The sequence below is a fragment of the Coffea arabica genome, chromosome 5e (assembly GCF_036785885.1).
Source record: "Coffea arabica cultivar ET-39 chromosome 5e, Coffea Arabica ET-39 HiFi, whole genome shotgun sequence".
NCBI classification, from domain to species: domain Eukaryota; kingdom Viridiplantae; phylum Streptophyta; class Magnoliopsida; order Gentianales; family Rubiaceae; genus Coffea; species Coffea arabica.
This window is the reverse complement of record NC_092318.1, coordinates 36,274,287-36,283,416: the sequence shown is the minus strand read 5'-3', so window position 1 is coordinate 36,283,416 and position 9,130 is coordinate 36,274,287. Positions and strand designations below refer to the sequence as shown.

At 34.8% G+C, this 9,130-nt stretch overlaps 1 non-coding gene across 1 annotated transcript; it reads left to right on the top strand.

Annotated features, from left to right (window-relative positions):
• The first annotated feature begins 606 nt into the window (after positions 1 to 606).
• LOC113688686 (small nucleolar RNA R71) lies at positions 607 to 713 on the top strand. Its single transcript, XR_003448050.1, has one exon. It is a non-coding gene; the product is annotated as a small nucleolar RNA R71 (small nucleolar RNA).
• The last annotated feature ends 8,417 nt before the right edge of the window (positions 714 to 9,130 follow it).

The window sequence follows — 9,130 nt, the reverse complement described above, 5'->3', positions numbered from 1 at the left end:
TGAGTAGTGACAATGGCTAACTTTTCAATTTTATCATTTGATACATTTGCCAGTTTTTCAATTGCCAATTCCCAAGCTAGTTTGGACTCCGGAAATGGTTTCTTCGGTTGAAAACCCGGTGGATTAACCGGTCTTTGTTGGTTCCCTTGATCTTTCCATCCAAAATTCGGGTGATTACGCCATCTTGGATTATAGGTATTGGAGTATGGATTGTTTTGGGGTGGATGATTGTAATTGTTAAGATATTGAACCTGTTCGCTGCTAGAACACATAAATTCATCATAATCTCTGCCGCAAATAGTACAACATGCAACAACTACTCCTTAATTAGAACTAGAACCAACTTGCCTATTAAGCATCTTAACCACATTATCCATTTTTGCACTTAACATATTCAAGGTATCTACTTCGAGCATACCTGCGGTTCTCCTTGTATTACTTCGTTCGTTTGCCCATTGGTAGTTGTTAGCAGCCATTTTTTCAATCAATTGCTGAGCTTCCTCAGCTGTCTTTCCCATCAAAGCTCCTCCCGCTGCCGCATCTACATGCGTCTTTGTTGGATAGGTGAGACCATTGTAAAATGTTTGGACTACTAGCCAATCTGGTAGGCCATAATGAGGACATCTTCGTTGCAATTCCTGATAGCGCTCCCAAGCTTCGTACAATGTCTCTCCTTCCTGTTGAGAGAAACTAGTTATATCCATTTTAAGTTTAGCAGTTTTTCCAGGTGGAAGAATTTATTAAGAAAAGTCTTAGCTAATTTAGCTCAAGTAGTAAAAGTATTAGGAGGATGAGATTGTAGCCAAACCTTAGCCTTGTCCCTTAGTGAAAATGGAGACAATCGAAGTTTAATTGCATCATCACTAACACCATTAAACTTAATTGTATCACAGATTTCAAGAAATGTTGACAAGTGAGAATTTGGATCTTCGGTAGCATTACCTCCATATTGAGATTGTTGAACCATTTGAATCAGTGATGATTTTATTTCAAAATTATTAGCGTTTACCGTTGGCCTTACAATGCTGGTTTGAGAATCTTGTGATCCCGATAAAGCAAAATCTCGTAGAATTCGCCTATTTGAGTCATTTTGCGTCATTTCTTCCTCAAATGGTAATTCTATCAAGATTTCTTCAATTGGCTGCCAAACCTCTTGTTCCTCTTGATGTGGTGTATTCCTCCTTTGTCTCCTTAGTGTCCTCTCAATTTTAGGATCAAAAAGTGCAACTTCTCGATTTGATCGGGGCGCATACACTACAAATAAAAACAAGAGAAATTTTGCAGTTTTTATTATTAAAATCAACAACTTGAATAAAACAATGAAAATATCTAAATTAATAGAGATGATTAGGCCCTAATATTGCCGCTCTCCGGCAACGGCGCCAAAAACTTGACGGAATTTTTATATCAATACAAGTTTAAATCCGATTTTACACCCGTTGGACTGCAAGTATACAGGTCGAAATTGTAATACAAGGTGTGTATCGGGTAGATCCCACAAGGAGCAAATTAACCAATTACTAGGTCCTCATTTTCTCTATTATTTAGACTATTGAATGAATTTGAGCAAAAAAATGTAATACAAATGTCTACAAATCTGATCTGCAATTCTATTTTAACAAATGCTAAATTCAAATGGAGAAATTTCACTTAACGAAGACTCTAGGGATGTAGATTCTACTTATGGCATAAACAACACAAATGAATGGATTTACCTCTTGTTATTATTCTTGTTTAACTAGAGATTCATTTCCAAAATTACCAAGTCTCATTTTCATGATGAAATGGCCTAGAGCAATGACGGGTATTTTACATACATGCAAGTTAAAAAATACCGAATTACACCCGTTCACTGCAAGTATACAGATCAACTAGTAGTTTAGGGTATATATCGGGTCGATCCCACAGGGAAGAGTGAACAATTACCGGTATTACTAAAGTTTCTCTATTATTTAGACTATCAATGAATTATAACAAATTAAAACCTACTAAAATTATTCAAGAAAATAGCAAATGAAAGCTCCTTAGGTTGTGGTATCCCTAACTACTCATGCAAGTGCTATATTTGGATCATTGAATACTACATCTAGGCTAGTTATGGTGTAATTTCCTTAAACATGTGAAACCTACTTTCGTAGTGAATCAACTATACTCATAACTAATCCATACCTATTTTCATGGTTATGAAATTAGCTACAAGTTCATTTCTTCAATGAAATTACATGAAATGAATCACTAAAAACCACATAAGTGCACCTCTACTTTCGTGAGTGTACTCCCTATGTTTAGCACTTCTTGAACTAGTGTTAAATCTCAATTTCCATTGCAGAAACAACACCTTAAATAATCACAATCAATGGTACCAGATTAATCATGATTTAAAGAGTCAAAGTGCTAAATAACTTGCTCAAATCATAGCAATCAAATAACCAAATAAATAAGACTAACAATCATAGAAAGTTCAACCAAACCCAAGGTATAAACTTTAAAAACACATATTAAACACAAAATCCAGAACTTGTATATTAACTAAACTTGGAATCAAGTACAAAAGATAAAGAGTTTGGAAGGAATACAACCCTTGTCACATGAGCTTTCTTCCTTGCCTTCTTCATCCTCCATCTTCTTCTTAATCTAGCTAATAACAAGAAAGGATGAACTACTAGCTAAACTAAACTAACCTACTACTAAGAAGATGAAAGAACTACATTGTTGCAGACCAAGTTTCTCCCGTATCTCTCTCTATCTCCTTTTGCTCTCTCCCTTTCCTTTTGCAATGAATTTGGCTATTTAATGATGAAAGGTTGGTCAAGAAATGATGTTTTCAACTCCCTTTTACAGCTGGGAATGTTTCTCACATGTCTAGCATCACATGTGAGTTGGTGGAGGTGAAATTGAGTTTTACGCGTATAAAGCAGCCTTTTCTGACCAGTGATCCGAGCTGCTACAGTGCCTCGGATCCGTATGGATCCGAGCTCGGATCCACTAACCCAGAAACAGCCGAGGGTTCGGATGAATAGTGGATCCGAGTGTGGATCACTTGCTCTGTTTTTGGCCCAACTTCAACCGATCTTTTCTTGATGTTAGAGGCTGAACCAGCTCATGTGTAAAACACGAAAGTTGTAGCCTTTTGAGTTATCTTTCCAATGCATCAAGAATCACCTCATTTGGATCTGTGTAGGCTGAGATATGACTGAAATACCCTTGTCTGCTCATTGCCCTGTTTCAGCTTCGACCAACAGAAATTAGCTAATGTAATTCGGCTTTTTGATTTTGAAAACCTTCAAACTGGATTCGGATGTCTTCACTAAAGTTGTAGATCTATCTCTTATCTTCAAATGGGTTCAAGAATCATCCCAATCCGATCATTGTAACTCAAGTTATAGCCGAAATACGAAAATGTGTCAAAACTGTCAAAATACACAAAATCCAAGTAAAAAGTGATAAAAACCTCATTTAACCACTTAAAAGCATTTTATACCAATTATAGCCAAAATGAATCATTTTCTTCCAATAATATATCCAAAGTGACTAAAAATAATATAAAATATCATACAATTATTACGTAAATTAGTCACTTATCAAACTCCCCCACACTTAAATCATTGCTTGTCCTCAAGCAATTCACACATAATCAAATGCAATGATTCAAGAGGTGAAACAATATATGCACTTTGTCCAATTTAATTCCTCAAGACTTGGAAAATAATCATTATACAATTATTCAATTTACACTAAATACTCATAATATCAAGTAAAGGAAAGATAATTATACCCTAAATTCAACAAGTTAAACTTAATCTCTTACCCTAACTTAATTTTACAAATAAGCGAATCACATAGTCAATTTATAGCTTTCCTCCTCCTATAATCATCTTTTTCTCAAAATTCTATAACTAAGAGGGATTTATTCACACAAATTTTACTTAAATAGTGAGAATGCCTTTTTACGCGAAAATCGACACTTTTAGGTGAAGATCCCCGGTTACTCAACATTTCACTTATTCAAGTTGCTATGCATACTCTTAATTCAAGTACCTTTTTACGCGAATGTCAACATTTGTTGATGCCAACTCCCGGTTACTCGGTACATGAATCATTGGAATAGAACAATTTTTATTTACTTTCTCTTTTTTCTCTTTTTTTTTTCTTTATTTTTCCCTCATAGAAAAAAAAAATATTTATAGAAATAATCAAAGGAGGAGTATAACCTTTATCGACTATATCAATCACTTACTTGCAAAATTAAGTAAAGAGAAGAAATCTCATTAAACATGTAAAATTATAGGCATAATTTTCCTTACTTTACCAAATATACTTTCTAAAATGTAAAAATTCTAATTGCATAATACTATTTCCAAGTTAAATGAGGACTAAACCTTCCAAAATACATATAACATTTCAACAATTGGAAGAATAAGGTTGGAACAATTAGCCCTTTTTGAATGAAAATGCAAGAATTTGAAGAACTTTTGGGCCATAGTGAAATATTGGAAAAGATTTTAGAAAAAATTTCACAGAGTTTCTCCTTATAAATGGATGAAAACTCCCTGCCAACAAACCCAATTTCAAGCAAATTATCCACATGGCAAACTTTTCAAACACAATTCCAACATTTCTAAGCATTTAAATCCACAAAATATCATCACATAGGCTTAAAATGCAAGTTCAAATATTTTCCTCCCCCACACTTAAACTTCACATTGTCCTCAATGTGAGAAAAGGAAAATAAATAAAGAGTAAAAGAAAATACTGCTCAATTGAACTTGCGCAATCCGAATCCATGTCCAAGTGATGAATTTCCAACTGTATTTAAGAAAGAGTGGAGAGTTCACTTATTGCACCCTGAAAAAGACAAAATAAAAACAAATAAATTTCTTAAAAATAAAAGGTTGCAATCAACAAAATCATTCAATTTAAGGAAAAAGGAAAAATGATCAAGCATGTGGAACCATACAATGTTCAAGGGATAAAAACATGAAATGAGCTAATCTTTGCTAATCAAATATATGCATTAGTATCCAAAGCAAAGGGAAGCTAATTTCACACAAAAAATCCACAATCATGAACAAAATAAGTTCCATTTATACATTTTGTCATCAATGATCAAATCCCCGCAAGTACAAAAGCAATCTCAAAATGGAGGCGAACACACCAAGCCAAAATATAAATGACCTTCTTGAGAATTCATGAAATACTAGAAACCATTGAACCACAAGGATTATAAGCGCATTTATGAATTTCATCAATTAAGGTCATCTTCAATTCACCTTTTCTTTTAGAATTACCTAAGAATTCAAGAAATTATTCAACCAAGCCCCTTTTCATTCATTAGGTAATCTAAATTACTCACATGAATATCATAAACTCCCACAAAGCTAATTAAAATGCTACATTGGCCACTTAATATGCAACTTTGTCACCAAGCCAAATTAGGCATAAATTTAGCAAAAATTCACCAAATAATTACAAACTCATGAGTTAAGCATTACCAATAATCATCAATAAGTTCAATAAGCACAATGTAAAGCACCAAACTTCACAAAATGAAAAAAATTCGAAATTGCCCCAAAAAATAAAAAAAAATAAAAATTGGCAAAATTCAAATGACAACATTTGGTGAAGATTTGTTACCTCAAACTTGTTGGTTGATGATTATGGATGCAAATGGTGAAGAAACCCCCAAAAATTTCACTCCAATTCGGCCTCAAATGGATAGTTCAAAAATTTGAAACCCTTGTTCTCGCTAAGCTCAAATCCGAATTTAGACTTGTTTTTGAAGAATTTTTAGCTATGAAATCATCTCTCAAGTGAAAAAGGAGTGTTTTGGTATACTTGGTTTGAAGATTGGATGGTGAAAAGAGTGAGTTTAGTGAGTAGTGTGTGTTTTAGGTGTGAGTGCGTGTGTAAGTTGAAGAAGAGAGGAAAAAAAATTTTCTGATTGCAGAAGTGGATCCGAGGCCTCGGATCCATATGGATCCGAGCTCGGATCCGTGGCACGAAGTTTTCTCTGATTGCAGAAGTGGATCCGAGGCCTCGGATCCATATGGATCCGAGCTCGGATCCGTGGCACGAAGTTTTCTTTGATTGCAGAAGTGGATCCGAGGCCTTGGATCCATATGGATCCGAGCTCGGATCCGTGGATTCTGCATTTATTGCAGAAATTTCTGCAATTTTTAGTTTGGCCCCAACTTGAAACACACTCTCTAATTCGTGCTCTACAATGAAATTTTGAACAATTCAACACTTTACACACATGGAAAGTGACTTAAACATGAATCTCAACACCTCAAATCAAATCAAAAACATGTAGAATCCAAATTGAGGGTTGAAGTTCTTGGATCAAATAGTCCCCTCGACACTTCCAAAGCACATGATGGTGCTCAAATGGTTCAAAAGAGTGCAAATAGGTCATGAACACATTTAAACACTTGAATGCACTTCAACTTCATTCAAATGACTAACTTAACCTCATAACATAAAATTAAGCATTGTAAAACTCAAAAAATAAAGGTTAAGCTTCCCTTTTTCGCATTAGTCTCCACTCCTTATAAACTCCTTTGCACTTGAAATAATTCGCATGATTCCTTGTCATTGCTACCTACAAAACACACAAAAACATTAATCAAACAACCAAAACTTACTAAAAACAAGAAATCGCTGGGTTGCCTCCCAACAAGCGCTTCTTTATAGTCATTAGCTTGACTATATCACCTCATTTTTCAAGGAGGTTTAGTTAACGAATAATCCACCATTTTAGGTCGTGGTGGATCATTAAAAGGTGACTTTATAGCAAAAGCCACAAGATCTAATGATGTGAGAAATGGAAGTAGCTTACCTATTCCAAGTGTTTCATAGATATTACCTTGAATATGCACCACTTGAGAACTTACCAAAGGAAATGTCATGAGAGTATCTTGAGCAGGAATACCTTTAGAACCTATACTTTCAATGCACTCTGATAAGTGACTAATTTACGTAATAATTGTATGATATTTTATATTATTTTTAGTCACTTTGGATATATTATTGGAAGAAAATGATTCATTTTGGCTATAATTGGTATAAAATGCTTTTAAGTGGTTAAATGAGGTTTTTATCACTTTTTACTTGGATTTTGTGTATTTTGACAGTTTTGACACATTTTCGTATTTTGGCTATAACTTGAGTTACAATGATCGGATTGGGATGATTCTTGAACCCATTTGAAGATAAGAGATAGATCTACAACTTTGGTGAAGACATCCGAATCCAGTTTGAAGGTTTTCAAAATCAAAAAGCCGAATTACATTAGCTAATTTCTGTTGGTCGAAGCTGAAACAGGGCAATGAGCAGACAAGGGTATTTCAGTCATATCTCAGCCTACACAGATCCAAATGAGGTGATTCTTGATGCATTGGAAAGATAACTCAAAAGGCTACAACTTTCGTGTTTTACACATGAGCTGGTTCAGTCTCTAACATCAAGAAAAGATCGGTTGAAGTTGGGCCAAAAACAGAGCAAGTGATCCACACTCGGATCCACTATTCATCCGAACCCTCGGCTGTTTCTGGGTTAGTGGATCCGAGCTCGGATCCATACGGATCCGAGGCACTGTAGCAGCTCGGATCACTGGTCAGAAAAGGCTGCTTTATACGCGTAAAACTCAATTTCACCTCCACCAACTCACATGTGATGCTAGACATGTGAGAAACATTCCCAGCTGTAAAAGGGAGTTGAAAACATCATTTCTTGACCAACCTTTCATCATTAAATAGCCAAATTCATTGCAAAAGGAAAGGGAGTTTATAGGAGAAAAATAGAGAGTGAGCTACGGGAGAAGCTTGAAGCTGCAGAAATGTAGCTCTTTCATCTCTCTAGTGTTAGTTTAGCTTAGTATAGAGTAGTGTAGCTTTCCATTCTTGTTTATTATCTAGATTAGGATGAAGATGGAGGATGAAGAAGGCAAGGAAGAAAGCTCATGTGACAAGGGTTGTATTCCTTCCAAACTCTTTATCTTTTGTATTTGATTCCAAATTTAGTTAATATACAAGTTCTGGATTTTGTGTTCAATATGTGTTTCTAAAGTTTATACCTTGGGTTTGGTTGAACTTTCTATAATTGTTAGTGTTTATTATTTGGTTATTTGACTGCTATGATTTGAGCAAGTTATTTAGCACTTTAGCTCTTGAAATCATGATTAATCTGGTACCATTAATTGTGATTATCTAAGGTGTTGTTTCTGCAATGAAAATTGAGATTTAACACTAGTTCAAGAAGTGCTAAACATAGGAAGTACACTCACGAAAGTAGAGGTGCATCTATGTGGTTTTTAGTGATTCATTTCATGTAATTTCATTGAAGAAATGAACTTGTAGCTAATTTCATAACCATGAAAATAGGTATGGATTAGTTATGAGTATAATTGATTCACTACGAAAGTAGGATTCAAATGCATAAGGAAATTACACCATAATTAGCCTAGATGTAGTACTCAATGATCCAAATATAGCACTTGCATGAGTAGTTAGGGATACCACAACCTAAGGAACTTTCATTTGTTAATTTCTTGTATAAGTGCAGTAGGTTAAATTTCTTATCATTAATTGATAGTCTAAATAATAGAGAAGCTTTAGTAGTACCGGTAATTGCAATCTTCCTTGTGGGATCGACCCTTAATACCCTATACTCGCTCACGATTCGTATACTTGCGATAAATCGCGTGTGGGGTATTTAGGAGTTTATAAATGTAAAACTTGATTAGGATGAGCTTAATTGTATATGTATACTCCGCGCACGTCAAGTTTTTGGCGCCGTTGCCGGGGATCTTTCAATGCACTCCTCAAGAGGGGTGAAAAATGAGTCATTAAAACTCACCTCTTGAGGTTCAAAGTTAGTTCCAAAGATATTATCATGTGAAATGGATATTTGCTCATTAAAACACTCTTGAGATTCATCATTTTCATCAAAATGCAACCCATTTTCACATACAACATTCCCACCATTCATGCTAGGATCATTTTGCACATTATTAGAGGAAATAACTTCACACAATGCACTCAATTGCTCATGTATTTGACCAAAGTGAGAAGCTAATTCATCTATTCTTTCCTCAATCCTATCAAAACGATCGAAAGTTGCATTTGCTAGC